The 18,091-nt window shown below is 46.8% G+C and overlaps 1 long non-coding RNA gene across 2 annotated transcripts; it reads left to right on the top strand.

Annotated features, from left to right (window-relative positions):
- Positions 1-85: 85 nt before the first annotated feature.
- On the top strand, positions 86-9,646 carry LOC111773877 (uncharacterized). 2 transcript variants are annotated; one of them, XR_002808540.2, is made up of 3 exons: positions 120-336; positions 3,460-3,766; positions 9,448-9,646. It is a non-coding gene; the product is annotated as an uncharacterized lncRNA (long non-coding RNA). The 2 variants fall into 2 exon arrangements; XR_002808539.2 differs by lacking the exon at positions 9,448-9,646 and having other exon boundaries at positions 86-336; positions 3,460-3,834.
- Positions 9,647-18,091: the final 8,445 nt, after the last annotated feature.

Raw genomic sequence — 18,091 nt, 5'->3', positions numbered from 1 at the left:
GAGCGAGGGCGGCGCGCTGATTGGCCGCTGCGGCCGGGGGCAGGACAAATTCTGGGGCCTTCGCCGGCCGCCCCCGCCCCCCGGCGCGGCACTTTCAGTTTTGCCTCCCCCTTCGGCCCGGGCCGCGGCGGGCATCCTGGAGGCCGGGCCCTCGCGCCCCGCCCGCGCCTCCATCCCGGCATCTGGCCGCTCTCTGGCCGCCCCGCACCCTGGGCTCAGCCGACCTGGCTTTGTCTACTCCTTAACGTGGAGATCAGGCGCCGCCGGGCTGCAGGATCTCTCCCGGGGCGCGAGGGGCGCGGGAGGCGAGTCCTACCCTAGATGCGCTCCTAGGAGGTGAGGACGCGGCGGGTAGCCCCCGGGGGAGCCCAGGCCTGGGTGCGCCTTGGCTGCCTCCGGGCGCGCAGCGAGTCCGCGCCGCGGCCCGCACCCTTGCCCTGGGGTGGGAGACCTGCGCGGGCAGGGGCCCCGGGGCCCCGACTCCAGGCGTCCGGACAATCGGCTGCCCTTAGAGACACCGCTCCCCACGCACGCACTGCGGGGATCCGTGGAGACGCAGCCCGCTCTGCCTAGGCCGTGTATCGGGGACCGTTTCTCCCCACTACTTGTTGGGGAGCCCTGGCCCCGACGTTTCTCGCAGACACTCCTTCTAAGCGCTTTATACCTTCAGCGCCACAGCGAGCCTCTGCGGGAGCGCCCGGTGCCCGCCGCGCCCACCTGCGCGGCCCTGCCCGGGATGCGGGATGCAGGATGCGGGCCGGGGATGCCCACTAGGCCCGGCCTCTGCTCTCCCGCTTGGCTTCACGAGTCGGCCGTGGATGCAGGGCGGTCCGGGGAGCGGCGCAGAACCGCCTGCGGCCGGGCCTGCGCGGCCTCCCCTGCACTGGGCGTCCGCGGGCTGCCCGGGGCGGGAAGGCGAGGGGTGGCGACAGCACGGGGCCCGTCCTCAGCCGGCGGCCGGGGAGACCCCGGCCCGCGCCATCTGGGCGCCGAGCGCGGGCGCGTTTGAAGTGGTTCTGGGGGGGGCGGGGGGCTCTTTGTTCGCCAGGCCGCCCTGGCTTGGGGCCTGGAGGTGGTTTACGCCTTTGAACCTATTCCCAGGTGACCGGGCTCAATTAGGCCGGGCCTGAGCGGGGCTGTCAGGCAAACGGGTGATCAAGGGCGGGCTGGACCCTTTTATTGAAGTTGAACTGTGGGCCGGGGGAGCGCTCGGCCTCGGCTGCTTCCCGGGCCGGCCGCTCGGGCCGCGGCCACCGCGGTGGGAAACCCGAGGGTGGCCCCGCACGGGTCCCCGGCTGCTCAAGGGGACGTTTGCCGAGCAGCCGGCGAGCGCAGGCACAGCTCCAGAAGAGCAGGCCCTCGCACAGACGTGGCGACGCGACAGCGCTGACTGTCCACAGCTTCCTCCCGGCCCCGCGGGCTTCGATCCTCCGGAGTCGCCGCGCCCCGGGCCCACCCGCCGGGCTGCCCCCTTCCCCGCTCTGGTAGAAGGCCCTCGATTTATCCAGCGCAGTAACATAGCTTTCTGTATCTGTTTCTTTGAAATTCCAAAATAAAAATTTAAGGAACAAAAAAGAGAGCGAGCGGAGCCTGGTCCCCAGCCGTTCGTTCTGTCGCCAGCGCTGGGGCGCAGCCCTGCCCGGGTTCGGAGCCTCATGACGGCCCTGCTCCTCCTCGACTTGCCTTTCACTGTGAGCGCGACTCAGTGCAGGACAGCAGCGATTCGATGCTCCTTTACCGACTCTGTGTGTCACTCAGGTTGGGGAGCTCGAGGACCCAGACCCCAGGCTCTGGCCCAGCTTAAATGAGCCCAGGGACATCCCTCCTCCCCAAACCCTGAGAGCGTCTGGGGAGGAGAGGAGCGTGCCTTATAGCCTGCTCCAGCTCCCCTCTGTCTCTCCTACCCGTGATGGGCATCTGAACGCTTTCTGCCAATCATCTTCCTAAATTATAGTAATAACACCACTGGGGTGGAGTTGTACTTAGAAAGGGCCAAACATAAGATCCAAGGCGCACATCACATACAGGTAAGATTCTCATTTTAAAAATCCCCCTTAAAAATTTCCCCTTGAAAAATGCCTCAGGAGGGCAAATGACAAGCCTTCTTTACAATGGTTCTCCCATCACATCTGTTCCCTCAACAGTGTTTATAAGAGCACTGTTCCCCCCATTTATATGGTAGATGGGTGCTTGATCTCCTTTCCACTCTCTTCTACTCTTCCTTTCTGAATCAAGGGGATGGAACGGTAAAAATGACCCTTCTCAGAATTCGGCAGCCTGGTCTGCAAGATGCATGCTTGTGCCAGGTGGAAGGGAAACAGGACCACGGGCTCTGCCACGTTTTTAAGCCCAGTGGTGGAGACGTTTGGTTTCTCCAGGCAGCACAGCATCAGGTCACTGGATGTCCAGAGGTGGGGTGTGAGCCTCCATTTTCTGGAGTGGCGTCTCTTGGGAGCTGGCAGCAGTGGCAGTAGCAGCAGCCCCTTGATTCCAGGGCGGTTCTGGCATCACTGTTCTCCTGGTGCAGTGATGCAGCAGCTGTAGTTTCGTGGTACAGTTTGGAAGTCAGTTCTGAAAGCTCTACCCAGAGCCTGTGTCTTTGACTCCACAGCAATTCTCTCATATCCTCTAATAAGTTGCTTCCTGCGTAAACCAGCCAGCGTGGGCCCTGTTCTCTACCGTGGACCTCTGACGGAGACACCCACACTCTGGGCCGTGGTCTGGAAGATGGACACTAGGGTTCTCCCCAGGGTCCCGTGTTTCCTTGACATCACTAACACTCACTTACATTGGCCTTTGGCACACATTTATAAACGTCTTTAAGATCTAATCAAAGTTGTTCTTGCAACAAACTCATAATTTTTTTCACTTGGAATATACACCAAATTTCAATTAAAAAACAACAATGGAAAGATGAACTGTGACGTAAGAATGAGAGCGGGAACCGGGTCTGGAGCAGAAGCCAGGCTTCTCCGCAGAAACTTTGTTTTGTAGATTTGACTGCAGAATCGTATGAATGTTTTACATAATTATAAAAAATTAAACCACAATGAAAAAAATGGAAATCGCTAAAAAAGTCAAAAGCAAAATTAGACGAATGTATCTAATTTTGTATCATCTTGGTGGCTTAACCATGCAGACTGGAATAATTTATGATAGCTTTAAACACTGCAATTTGACTGTCCATCCCTAATGGCATATACTGCAAAGAAAAAAGAACTGCAAGGAAGTCTTAAACTGTTTTCAGTATTCCTATTTCTAGTAACAATACTGCTATTGTCGCTCTGAAACTGTAGGCCAAAAGCAAATAAGTTATTATGTTTACGTCTTTGGGAATCAAGATTTCCAGCCTAAAAGAAAAGAGATACAAATAAAAAATGAAATGTTAGGTAAGACCATGTCATTCTAAATTTGTTGGAAATATCAGTATCAACTCATAACGTATTTTCTCTTAAACAGTGCATTTCCTGGCCCTGAAAAGACCTAGAAATGTTGACCGATCCAGCGGCAATGAGCATGACTAGTGCCCAGATTGTGGTCTCTCCTTGAAGAAATGGCTGACTTAAGGTCTGGGGGAAACATGCATGATAAGCCTGGAGCATCTTAATATGCCAGAAAGCAAGGAAGCGATCAGTGACTCCTGCGGTCATGTCAGAAGGACTCTGGAATGAACCTGAAGATGCCTCCATGGGCCAAAGATGGTGCAAGATAAGCATCAATAAGAATAATTACAATGCAATTGCAATGGATGGAAACAGACCAAATGGTAAAAATCCATGAGTTTATAGTGTTAAATAAAATATTTATTGGTCACCTTTGGTTGAGGATAGGAAATTGACTCACAATTGATTCTTGATTCAAATCACATCAGCCTTTCTTATCAAATTATACTTCAAAGTAACATATGATTTGCTGAGAAGATGTATTGCTCTACAGATGTCCTCCAGATGATAAATGGAGGTGAGATGATAGGATTAATCCTCTTGCACACCTCATCCATGCCAACTAACATCACACAGCTAGAGGCAGACTTCTGGGGTCAGGACCTACAGCACCTATGAAGGGTTCCTGCCAAAACACCTAACCTCTGGATCCGGCAGCCAGTTCCAGGAAATCCAGGGCATGCTACTCAGTCAGGTGAAATGGAGCCACGGGGATGCAGTCAGATCTAGGCTCTCCTTTTCTCAGAACCCTGAAAGGGCTCAGTTCTCCTTGCATAACAGCCCTCCTTTACCAAGATCTGTAAGGCCTGCCCAGTCTGGCCCTGCTAATGCCCCATTACTGCTGACATCCTGTCCTGGGGATCTAGCTCCCTCTGCTTCCTTCATGCTGGCCTCCTGGCAGCCCCTCCCCACACAGCCCATGTACCCATACCTGAACCTACCTGGAGCTTCCTGCCCCCTGATAACCATGTAACTGACTCCCTCACATCCTTCAAGTCTGTCTTGGATATCTATTGCCACAGAACCAACCACCCACACATTTGCCACCTTAAAACACTACCCATTTCCTGTGCTCACACCTGCATAGGCCAGCAGTTTGGATTGTGTTCAGCTGGGTGGATGTTTTGTCAGTCCTGCCTGGTGTCACTCTTGGGCCTGTGGTCATCTCCTGGCTCCGATCACAGACCTGGTGGTCAGTAGGCTGTCAGCTGGGGCACCTCAGTTCTCCACCATGTGGCTTCTCCAGCAGGCTAGCTTAAGCTCATTTTCACTGTGGTCTCAGGACTCTGACCACAGCCCCAAGAGGGCAAGCCCGTATTCTCATATTTGCTGACATCCCACGGGCCAACAGAAGTCACAATGCTGAGTCCAGATTCAAGAATTTGGTACTAAAAAAGTTGATTGGCAGCTGTGTGTGTGTGGGGGGGGGGGCGGTGAAGGGGACCAGTTGTCACTCCTAGACTTCCTTTAGGATGATCAGCTGGAGGCCCACTCATATTTGGGGGAGACCCCCAGTCATCAGCATTTGTCAGTCTTTTCCTTGTGGCTGGCCACCCTCTCCAGCGAGGAATTCTTCCACCTCCTGCCCTGGAGCATCAGCCTGGGTTCCACGGTCCTGGGCACCCAGGGAGAGAACATGCCTGGGCAGAGTTCTCACCCTTCAGAACGTGGAGTTTCACATGTCAGCCCTGTTTTCAGTACAGGCCCTCGCATTTCCTCTCAGCACTGCCTGCTACCCCCAATCTGAAGCCTCTCTGGCTCAAATTTTCCAGATTAACTTCCAGGGCCTTCCAAGGTTAGGGGGAGGTCTTGCACCTGGCCTCTTGGGGTGGGGGTGGGGGGGCATCTGGAGATGTGACTGCTCCTGACATTGACTGAGGGCTGGGGATGCTGCTGCACAGGCTTCAGCCAACTAGCTTCTCAGGGGTGCCCCCCTGGCCTATGCTCTGGCTTCCCTGTCCTCCCCCGTCCACTAAATCAGTTACCTCTCCTCCAGCCTCATCCCATCTCCCCAAGCATGTCCTGCTGTTGGATCCTCTCTGGTTCTCTTCGAGCTCTCGGTTTTTGCCTTTTAGGCTCCTTTGGTCCAATTTTAGATGGATGTACGGGAGACAGGGGAGATAAATGCATATGTGCACCATTTTTAGTTGGAAACTGCCTGAAATGCTTTAGAAAGTGTTAACAAGCTAAGATGCAGGTGCAGAAACACCTGTCCTCGGAGGTGGCTTGGTGCTCCCCCTGCCTGCCTTGGAGGGCTCCAGGCAGACTTGGGAGCCAGGCTGCCCTGTTGTTGCCTCCGTCTCCACAGTTCTGATGGGCAGCCGCTCACTACCGATCCCTCAGGATGGGAGATCTCGGGGGCCAGAAGTGAAACCTCATACCATGACTTGGGAAACTGAGGCTGTGAAGGCATTAACCCATCTCTCGCCTTTTTCTAGTCCAGCGATAGGTGGTACAGGGTCCCCCACAAGCCCGCCTCCTGGTCCTGCTGGGAAGGCCTCACCACTCAGGCGCTTTCCAACCTCAGTGGGTTGTGAGGTTATCATCCACTGTTCTTCTGGGAGTGGCTGGATTTGATTTAGCTTAACTTCAATTTGTGAATCAGAAAGCCTTGTTTTCTCCCCCCAAACACAGTCCCCCCTACAAGAAATGCAACGAATAAATGCAGGTCCAGATTGCCCAAATGGAAACCTCATTTCCATGGTTTAATACCATTTGATATAATTTAATATAATTTGAATAGATGTTTGCTCAAACAGTTCCTTTAAGTTGTCACTGTCTAGTCCTATTTGTTTTTAATCTTCAAATCAGTCATTCACACCTTCTGCCCGTTCCTCTCCCACCCCTCCCCAGCCCCTACTCATTTAACCTCTTCAAACTTTGCGCTTTCAAAGGGAACCAGCGGATGCTGTTGACTGACTGGTGGAGAGAGAATAGGACTCACAGTGGACATCCCTCCTCACCACATACTGTGGTTGCACTCTAATAAAAACACGTCCTCTATTGTACACTGTGGGGAGAAATTAATTGAAGACAGAGGAGTATTAATACAGTGTTAATTATCACTGTGTGACTAATCTGTGCCAAAAAGTGGGGAAGGAGCCACATAAACAGACACTGCACAGCAGTGCATGTTGAGGGAGGTAGTGGAGCTGTGAACCCAGGCTAAGGGAAGACTGAGGAGGGAGAGACTAGCAGGTCTGGGGTGATGGAAGGGACTAGCAGGCTGTTGCAAAAGCTCGGCCAGCAGACCAAGGAATCAAGGAATCAAGGTTCCTTTGGCAAGGGACCAAGGAACTGGGGAGCCAGGGAACACAAAACTAAGGAACCATGGAACAACACAAACCAGGGAACCAAGGAATCAGGGAAACAAGGAACTGGGAACCACATCATCCATAAAATCAAGGAACCTAGGAACCAAGGAATCTAGGAACCAAGGAATCTAGGAACCATGGAACCTAGGAACCACGGAACCTAGGAACCGTGTGACCTAGTAACCAAGGAACCTAGAAATCACAGAACCTAGGAATCATGGAACCTAGGAACCAAGGAGCCTAGGAATCAAGGAACCAAGGAATCTAGGAACCAAGGAATCTAGGAACCTAGGAACCACTGAAACTAGGAAGCAAGGAATCTAAGAACCACAGAACCTAGGAACCACGGAACCTAAGAACGAAGGAACCATGGAACCACAGAACCTAGGAACCATGGAACCTAGAAAACACGGAACCTAGGAACCAAGGAACCGTGGAACCACCGAACGTAGGAATCACAGAACCAGGTAACAGCAGAGCTGGGGGGAGCAAGGAAGGCAACGAGGGGCTATCTAAGAGGGAGAAGCTGCAGGATTTGAGTTCTCTTAGCGAAACTGTGAACCCCTGGGGGCAGGCTTGGGATTAACTAGGGAGGTAACATTTACCCATTTCTCCTCTCGCTGCGTGTAATTGTGTTTTCACCGTTAGTTACGCTAGTTGGGAAGAGGAAGACAGGCAATTTAAACACTGCCTTATCATGCAAGAAAAAGAATTAATGAAACCCAGCCACAGTGCCAGGCTGTGCAGAAGAGCAGAAACAGAACAGGACAGTGACGGGGATGTCACAGATAGCATGGTCGCTATAGTTAAGAATACTGTATTGTATATATGAAAGGTGCTAAGAGAGTAGATCTTAAGAGTTCTCATCACAGAGAAAAAAATTCATAAGTATGTGCGATGGTGGGTGTTAATTAGACTGCACTGATCACTTCACAACCAATACAAAGATCAAATCATTGTGTTGTACACAATGTACTAATGCTGTATGTCAATTATATCTCTACAAAAAAAATGAAAGAAAACAAAGAACAGGATGGCGAGGACTCAGGATTCTGTGTTCTGTCACTGACTAGGAGGTGACGTTGGGTTAGTCCCTTCCTCTACATGGGACTCAGTTTCCCCTCTGTGAAATAACAGGTTGGGGTTCATGATCCCTACAGTTCTCTTAACATGACAGTTTCTGGGTTCTACTTCCAGAAAATGAAATCCCTGTTTGGGAACTAAAGCTTCACGTGACACTTTGAGGCTTGGTGGCGTTTTAGAAAGGGGAGGGCCACTGCCCAGGACGTGGAGTGTGTGATTTTCTTTAATCTGTCTAAATAACGGGCAGGGGAGTCTTTGGTGACCACACAGGCCCCGACCCCTCATAAAGTCCCTGCCCTGTGGTGGCCTGGTCATAAACTTTCCTGAAAAGGTCATGTGAATTTATCGTCCCCCATACTTTATAATTAGAAATTATGGTCTCTCTTCTGCATGACACTTTTGAGCTTTAGCAGATCTTAAATTAAAACTAGATACATGTTTTAAAATGCCCTTCAGGAAACTTTAAATTCATGAGTTGAAAATTTGACTGAAAAAGTCCTGAACACTTTCTAAATAAACACACAGGTTAAACCTAAAATGTTTTAAGGAACAAACCTGGAATTAAACTTGTGTGTTAAAACTCTGATTATAACTTGAATATAAAAAATGCATCAAAGAAGTCTTCTGGGGGAAACACTTCTGGGTGTATGGCAAATTTCTCTTTTATGGAGGTCAGCAGAGCAGTGGGGAGCTGGGCTGCAGGGCTGTCCCAAGTGAGCTGGAGGAAGAAGGATTGGACGTCCTTGTTTAAAGAAGAAAATGCGTGTGTGTGTGTGTGTTTATGTTTATGTAGGGTTATGGGGTGACATGTAACTTCTCTAGGCTATATATTTTAAAAAAGGTTTTTAATTATTCCACTCGACTTCCTTTTCCTACTTTATTTCTTCATACCCTAGGAGGGAAGATGAATAAGTAACAACCCAGGGTACCCCCGTTTCCCATCCTCAAGGATGACAATGGAGGGGGCTGGGTTGCCTCTGGCTGGGAGCCCATAAGGGGCGCACGGGCTGCCTGCTCCAGGCTTCTCCCTCTAATTCTGTCTTTCCTTTTCCTCTCTGGCCCCATGACTTTTTCTTCCTCCTCTTCAAAAAGGCCCTCATGCCTAACCTCTGAGGAGATGCTATCTGAACTCTGAAAATAAGATGAAACTAGCTTTATTTTATATTTTTGACCAAGACCTTTCTCCCCCTACCCCAGGAAAAGTTAATGAACACCAGTATCAAAGGATGAAAGTGTCACCTTTATTTATTTATTTCCCTGGACCAAACAGGAATATTTTCTATGTAAAATGTATTGTATCTTCAGGGCTGTAGGATGGATGAGCGTTACTCCTACACCGTTAATCCATTTTGAAACCCGTGGCCAGGTAGCTCAAAACTGAGCAGCTTATATGACAACCTCTTGTATTTGGGCTGTATAGAGGTTTGCAATTTAAACGGAAAAAAAATATTTGCACTAATTTTCCATTTTCTAAATGATTTATGTAAGGAATGTGGAATATTGTGTTTTCTTCTAGGAAAATTCCACAGGTAATGTTTTGGTATATAATCAATAACAATGCAAGTAGTGGAAATCTTCAAATAACCAGATATTTTCTTTATTCTCAGATTTGAGGAAAACAATCAACTCGATGAAGAGGAAGGAGGAAGAGAAGCTGAACACCTAGGAAAAAACAGAGAAACAAAAACCAGCCTCTTAGTACTTCCTGTTGACGTTGGTGGGGGCCAGCCCAGCTTCCCACATGATCGCATCTTCTTGTAACTCTCTTATTGTACAACTTGAGACACCGAGATCCTCAGCTAGCCAGTGAGTATATTCCATATACTAAAGCAGAAAAATGGACGCCCCCCCAAGTATGGCATGGGGAACTGGTTCTCATTCTTAGGGGTTTTTTTAATCAACCATTTTTTAAAGGTATAATATACCTACAATAAAATGCACCCATTTTAAGTTTAAAATTTGATGCCTTTTGACAAATGTGGAACCACCTCCACAATCAAGAACATTTCCGTCACGCCAGAAAGTAGGGCCCTTTGCAGTCAACCTCCTCCCACTACCCAGCCACTAGCAACCATTGATCTAATTTATGTCCCTGCTGTGCTTTTTCCAGAAAGTCATAAAAATGAAGTCGTACAGGACATAGGCTTTTGTGCCTGGTTTTTTACACTTAGAATAATGCTTTTAAGATTCATGCACATTGTCCCATGTATCTATAGTTTGTCCTCTTCATTGCAGACTATTCCATTGTATGGAGACACTACAATTTGTTTATCCCTCCGTCAGTTGAGGGACATTTGGGTTGTGTCCAGTTTGGGGAGATTATGAGTAAAGGTTCATTCAGGTCATTGTTTAGACAGGTTTTCTTTTCTCTCAGGTAAGTACCGGGGAGCAGGATTGCTGATTCCTATGGAAGTGTGTGCTTAACTTTGGAAGAAACTGGCAAACTATTTTCCAAAACGGCTAGACCATTTACATTCACACCAGTAATGTATAAAAGTTCAGCTGCACACGGCTATCATCAAAAAATAGAAAATAAGAAGTGTTGATAAGGATATAGAGAAATTGGAACCCACAGACATTGCTGGTGAGAATGCAAAAAAGTGCAGCCACTGTGAATGACAGTTTGGTGGTTCGTCAATAAGTTAAACATAGAACAACCATAGCATGATTGTAGAATGACCCAGCAATTCCACTCTTGGGTGTATACCCAAAAGAATTGAAAACAGGTGTTCAGTCAGAAACTTGCACACTAGTGTTCACAGCAGCATTATTCACAATTGTCGAAATATGGAAACAACTCAAATGTCCATTGGTGGGTGAATGGGTGAACAAAATGCAGTATAGCGATACCATGGAATGTTAGCCATATAAAAGAATGAAACAGTGACAAATACTATAATATGGATGGACCTTGAAAACGTCATGCTCAATGAAAGAAGCCAGAAAAAAGGCCACATATTACATAGTTCCATTTATACAAAATGTCCAGAATAGACAAATCCGTAGAGACAGAAAGCAGATTAGTGGTTGCCAAGGGTTAGGAGGAGGGGTATATTAATCATGCTTTTTATTTTCTGTATTTTATGATGCTCTGACATCTTGGGGCCTTGCAGACCCAGAGAGGGATTGCCCCTCCTAGCGTTAGCTAATTCCTGGAGAGAGCAAACAATTTGCCTGAGAGCACGCCTTTGATGTGCAAGCCAACCAATCCTGAGTCCATGCCCCCACCCACCTCATTTTATCAGACTGCTGCAGTCTGGAACGCATTCCCCCGTCCTAAATCACCCCAGGGCCGGTTACTCATTGAGGTGCGTGATTCATCTCTAGTTACTTGTATACAGGGTGAGGTAATAGTGGAGTTTCGTTTCTCTTGCATATTGATGTCCAAGGATTCCAGCACCAACCACTGAAAAGAATATTCTTTCCCTATTGAATTCTCTTTGCATATTTGTCAAAAAGCAGTTGACCATAATATGTGTAAGACTGTTTCCAGACTACCTGTTCTGTTCCATTAATACATGTGTCTTTCTTTACATTAATAACACACTGTCTTGATTTCTGTAGTTTTATAGTAAGTCTTATTTCTAGCATTTTCATTTGACTCGTTTTATAGGCATTTTTCTTTCTGTACTGAAATTTCTCATGTGTTTGTACACGTGGTCTATCTTATCCCCTACCTCTTGTTGGATCAATTATAGTTCTTTTAAACCTCTGTCTGTCTGATAGTTCTAACATCTAGATCATCTCTGGGTCTGGTTTTTCTGATTGCTTTATCTCTTGACAAGGACTCATCTCTGATAATCTTTCTGTGAATCTCATAGTTTTTCTTTTTATTAAGTGTGGGACATTGCATGTGAAAAAAACAGTAAGCTGAGCTACACATTATTCATGCCTGGAAATGGGCATCTTTGGACAGGCTGTTGGCGTGGAAGCTGACTAAGTCTGTGCAGTAGTTGAGTTGAATGTCAAGTTTTTATTGTTAAAGTTACCTTCTAGGTTGCTGTTTCCCAGTGTTTACTGTGGGCCTGGAACACTGTAGGATTTTCCTGCACGTTCCTGCTATACCCTCAGCTCTCATCCATCTGCACCATACAGAGGAGTTTCTCCACATTCTTGACCCTCTCCCAGTGGTAGGCTGTGATTTCTTGTTCCTTGGTACAGACCCTCATGGCAGGGTTTGGAGAAGTTTCTCATCCTCTTTCTCCAGCCTCAGTCTTACGTATGCATCTAGGTATCAGGAATGAGGCTTTCTCAGCGTTTATGCTGTTCTCTCATGAGAGCCAAACTCTGCTTTGTTAGTGTGTGGGAGGGTTTGAGTGGGAGAGAGCTACCTGATCCTCCTCAGTAGGAAGAAGCCAACTTCTGCTTTGGACCAGTGCGGGATGCTGTGCTTGATCTGGGTTCAGCCCCTCCTACAGGACAGATGGCTTTTGCTTCTCCCTCTTCCCCAGAGGCAGAGCATCTTTTCCTGGGCCCTCGGGGCTGTTCCTCCCCCAGTTGGCTTTTGCTCCATCATAGAGAAAGATCCATGAAGCAGGCAGGTTTTCATGCCTGTGCACAGTGAGACAGACTCTCCCAGGACTCCTTCCCTGTCTTTCTTGAAAGCACTTGGTAAAGGCCCATGGAAAAAAGTTGATGAGTGAATGCAGACTCCCCTTGTGTCTAGAATTCTAAGCTGTCACGTCAGCCCATTGTATTGGTTTATTAGTGCTGCCATAACAAATTACCACACACTTGGTGGTTTAAAGCAGTAGAAATTTATTCTCTCACAATTCTGGAGGGCGGAAGTCCAAAACCAAGATGTCAGAAGGGCCACACTCCCTCCAGAACCCTAGGGGAGAGTTTCTTCCTTTGCTTCTTCTAGCTTCTGACAATTGCTGGCATCCTTGGTTTGTGGCTGCACCACTCCAATCTCCGCCTCTGTCTTCACGTCCCCTTTGCCTCTGCCTGTCTTCTCTGTGTGTCTCTTATAAGGAAACGTCATTGGATTTAGAGCTTATTTGAATAAAGCAGAATGATCTCTCATCTCAAGATTCTTAATTACATCTGCAAAGACCCTTTTTCCAAGTAAGCTAGCAGGTCCCAGGGGTTAGGACATGGACATAGCTTTTTGGAAGCCACCATTCAACCCAATACACCTGTGTTCAGCATTTAAGAACTCGTTGCAATTCAGCTGTTTCTTTTTTGCCTGCTTTTATGCTAACTACCTGATTTTACACTCTATGAAACATGAAATAATCCACGTGTCCCGATTCTTCTCAGGGAGCTTGTCAGCCTTTGGAATTTAGTTTACCTGTTGCCTTGCGACCTCGGTTCTGTAAGGGACTCAAGAAAAATTATGACATTGCAGATTATCTGGCTTCTTCTCATGGGTACAGTAGGAGCAGTGTTCTCTTGCAGCTTTTTACAGCCTAAGCAGAAACAGAACTCCTCATCTTGAATTTTGAAAGGCTTTCTCACTGATGTCTCATTGCCACTGTCCCCTGCTGGTCACTGTTTCAGGCATGTGAAGGTATATGGCTTGGTTGCCTCACCAGTTCATGACCATCTATGGTCCACAGAAGCATTCAGATTGTCTTTTAGATCATTCATTACCAGCGCTTATATTCAACTTGCATCAGATGAATCTCTTTGTCTGAATAATTTTGCTAGTCTTTCAAGTCTTGAGGGGAACCAGCTTGTAAATTCTCAAAAGTGGGACAACTGGGGTTTTCCAGATGTGAACTCTTTCGCCTGTAAAACTTAATGCCATAAAGTGCATCCTATCTGTGCCCCATTCGTCCCATTCAGGGCCAGTGTGGACAGAATCCTGTGTGGCCATGTCTGTGAGGCAGTCACACCCATAGACATCCCCAGTGGTGTCCTTGCTCTTGCCCTTCCAACCACAGCACCAATACAGGGCTAGCACCTCATGGGTAGCGTGAACTGCACATCTTGGTGTGAATATTATAGTTTTCCATTTCAATCTCAAAAGTGTCATTTTGGGGCAATAAACTAAACAGGCACTCAACTTTTATTTATTTTTATTTTTATTTTTTTGAGGAAGATTAGCCCTGAACTAACTGCTGCCAATCCTCCTCTTTTCGCCAAGGAAGACTGGCCCTGAGCTAACATCCATGCCCATCTTCCTCTACTTTATATGTGGGACGCCTACCACAGCATGGTGTGCCAAGCGGTGCCATGTCCGTACCCAGGATCCGAACCGACGAATCCCGGGCCACCGAAGTAAAACGTGCACACTTAACCACTGCGCCACCGGGCCAGACCTTCCAACTTTTAGAGGATCAGGTACCCCAGCACAGCCAAAAGCTTCTTGGGGAACTGTGCACCTCGCCCCCTCAGCTGCTCCTGTGTTCTCCTCACCCCGACCTCCTGCTTGGTCCTACTCTCACCCTGAGCACTGAATGCTCAGGTCTTGAGCACTGACCCTCACTCTTCTCAGCCATGATTCTGCTCCTGGAAGCAGCCTTGGGGACACCTCCTACTTGGTCCATGCAGTCTCCAGATCCCTTCCCTGGCACTGGCTCATGTGGCCAGACCTTCTCCCGGGCCTGTGCATAGGCTGTCCCAGCACTGCCACAGTGAAACCAGAGCCCAGCGAGGCAGGCTTTTACATGGCTCTGCATGGTGGGACAGCTGGCCCACACATTTGTGGATTTATCCTGAAGTCCGCACTTGTTCGAGGTCAAGTACACAGATGCTGCAGGGCAGCTCTGCGTCGGGGTTCTGTACTGGCCCAGGAGCCATCAGCGTCTTCACTTCTTTCCAGATGATGAGAGAGGCATGGTCAGTGCCGGTCACTCGGCAGCTCACACTTGTCCTTTTGCTCTTTGTTTCTCTTCATTCTGACATTTCTTGTCTTTTTGGATGAAACTATTTCATACCATGTAAATTTTCCTTTGATTTTTCTCCTTTTCTTCAGTGGGGTTGTGTTTCCCCCTCCTTTTCTCTGTAGAGAAGGGAGCCCCAGAGCCCTGAACTTTTGGAAGGGCACACTACCACATTAGAGCATGCACACACACAACCTTTGATCCTTTCGCTGACACATGGCCCATTAATCAACTTCACAAACTTGGATTGTCTGTAGCTTACATCATGAAGCATGGTCCTGTGAAGAGACAGGATCTGAAGAACACATGAAACAGAGAATGTACATTGTCAAAGTGATTTAAGCTTAGAGGAATCAGCAGGAAATTGTTGGCATCATGAATTATGGGCTAGAGATCTTTGCATCACAGGCAGCATGTTTCATTCCAGTATCTGAGGGTCTTAGTGTGATGGTTCCTTCCAGTAAGATCTTTCTGTTGGAAAGTGATCGTGAAAAATGCCTCCTTTCCATGAAAAGGGCACTTTCATGATTTTTTTTTTTATTAAAGACTTTCTTTTTTTAGAGTTGTTTTAGGTTCACAGCAAAATTGAGAGAAAGAGAGTTCCCATATGCCCCCTGCCCTCACACATGCATGGCTTCCTCCATTATCAACATCCTCCACAGAGCAGGACATTTGTTACAATCGAAAAACTACAGTGGCACGTCACAATCACCCAAAGTCCATAGTTTACAGAAGGTTCACTCTTGGTGATGTATGTTCTATGGGTTTGGACAAATGTATAATGGCAGGTATCCACCATCATAGTGTCCTACAGAGAAATCCTAGAAATCCTCTGTACTCCTCCTATTCATTCCTCCCCTGAACCCCTGGCAACCACTGATCTTTTTACTGTCTCCCTAGTTTTGCTTTCTGCAGAATGTCATATGGTTGGAATTGTACAGTATACAGTCTTTTCATATTGGCTTCTTTCACTTAGTAATATGCATTTAAGTTTCTTCCATGTCATTTCATGGCTTGAAAGCTCATTTCTTGTTAATGCTGAATAATATTCCATTGTCTGTATGTAGTACATACCTCAGTTTATTTATCCATTCCCTTACTGAAGGACATCTTGGCTACTTCCAATTTTGACAATGATGAATAAAGCTGCTATAAACATCCATGTGCAGGTTTTTGTGTGGACATCAGTTTCAACTCCTTTGGGTAAATACCAAGAAGTATGATTGCTGCGTCATATGGTAGTAGTATGTTTAGTTTTGTAAGAAACCACCGAACTGCCTGCCTAAGTGGCTGTACCTTCTGTGTTCCCACCCGTAATGAATGAGAGTTCCTGTTGCTCCACACCCACGTCAGCATTTGGTGTTGTCAGTGCTCTAGATTTTGGCCATTCTAATACGTGTGTTGTGGTATCTCATTGTTTCAGTTTGCATTTCCCTGATAACAGATGATGTAGAGCATCTTTATTTATTTGCCATCTGTATATCTTCTTTAGTGAAGTGTCTATTAAGGTCTTTGGCCCATTTTTTAATCAGGGTGTCTGTTTTCTCAGTGTTGAATTTTAAGAGTTCTTCTTATATTTTGTAAACAGTCCTTTATCAGATGTTTCATTTGCAAGCATTTTCTCCCAGTCTATAGCTTTTCATCTCATTCTCTTTACATCGTCTTTTGCAGTGCAGATGTTTTGAATTTTAATGAAGTCTGGCACATCAATTCTTTCTTTCCTGGATTGTGCCTTTGATGTTGCACCTAAAAAGTCATCACCATACCCAACGTCATCTAGGTTTTCTCCTATTTTATCTTATAGGAGTTTTATAGTTTTACATTGTTCATTTAGGTCTATGATCCATTTTGAGTTAATTTTTGTGAAAAGTATAAGGTTTGCACCTAGAGTCAGTTTTTTGCATGAGGATGTCCAGCTGTTCTAGCACAATTTATTGAAAAGACTGCCTTTGCTCCATCGTATTCCCTTTACCCCTTTGTCAAAGGTCAGATAAGTGTTTTATGAGGGTCCATTTCTGGGCTCTCCGTTCTGTTCCATTGATCTGTTTGTCTATTCTTTCACTAGTAAGACACTGTCTTGATTACAATAGCCTTATATTAAGTCTTGAAGTTGAGTAGTGTCAGTCCTCCAATTGTCCTTCCTCATTATTGTGTTGGCTGTTCTGGACCTTTTGACCCTCCATGTAAACCTTAAAATCAGTTTGTCAATATTGACCAAATAACTTCCTGAGATTCTGATTAGGGTTGCATTGAATCTATAGATCAATTTGGCAAGAACAGACATCTTGACAATATTGAGTCTTCCTATCCATGAACATGGAATATTTCTCTACTTATGTAGTTCTTCTTTGATTTCTTTCACCAAAATTTTGTAATTTTCCTTACATAGATCTCATTCATATTTTGTTAGATTTATACCTAGCTATTTCATATTTTTGGATGCTAATGTAAATAGTATTGTGTTTTTAATTGCAAATTCCACTTGTTCATTGCTGGCATATAGGAAAGTGCTTGACTTCTGTATGTTATCCTTGTATCCTGCAACCTTGCTATAATCACTTAGTAGTCCCAGGAGATTTTTTTATAGATTCTTTTGGATTTTCTGCATTGACATTCATGTTGTCTGCACACAAAGACAGGTTTATTTCTTCCCTCTCAACCTGTATACCTTTTATTTCCTTTTCTTGTCTTATTGCATTAGCTAGGACTTTTCCTCATGATTCTGAAATATTTAAACTCACCATAAAAGAGACAGATGGGCATTCAGGCCTCAACTTGGATTCAGACCCCACCACGTATGACAGATGTATGCAGAGTTGTGATCTTGGGCAAGTAACTCAAACTTCTGTAGCCTCAATTTCTTTCTCTATAAATTGAGAGGATAATGGTATGCACCTCAATAAGCTGTTGTAATGGTTAAGACAAAGAGTGCAAAAGAGTGAAGCCCAATGTGGGTGTTAGATATTGTTCTCATTTTCATTCTCACATTCACTACTTGAATTTTCCACCCCATTCCTTTAATGACCCTGTTCCCTCTCCACAAGTGATCCCAGGGTGGGCCCCATGACTGATACAGAATATCACTTCCCATGATTCCCCTCCCAGAAGGAAGGCCACTGTCCTCTGACTTAGAACTTTGTTCCTATGGAAGCAGAAAAATGGTGCCCTAAGATGTCCACGTCCTAATCTCAGAGCCAGGCAATATGTTACCTTACACAGCAAAAGGAACTTCGCAGGTGTGATTAAGTCAAGGGTCCTGTGATGGGGAGATGAGCCTGGATTATGTGGGTGGGTCCAATGTAATCACAGTGCTCCTTATAATAGGGAGGCAGGATGGCCTGAGTCAGAGAGATGGAAATGGGGCAACAGAAGCAGAGGTTGGATGATGTGATGTGGCCACAAGCCGAGGAATGCAGGCAGC

This window comes from Equus caballus, chromosome 6, assembly GCF_041296265.1.
Source record: "Equus caballus isolate H_3958 breed thoroughbred chromosome 6, TB-T2T, whole genome shotgun sequence".
NCBI lineage: Eukaryota > Metazoa > Chordata > Mammalia > Perissodactyla > Equidae > Equus > Equus caballus.
Note: the sequence above shows the minus strand (reverse complement) of the source record. Positions and strands in the feature narration are given on the sequence as shown.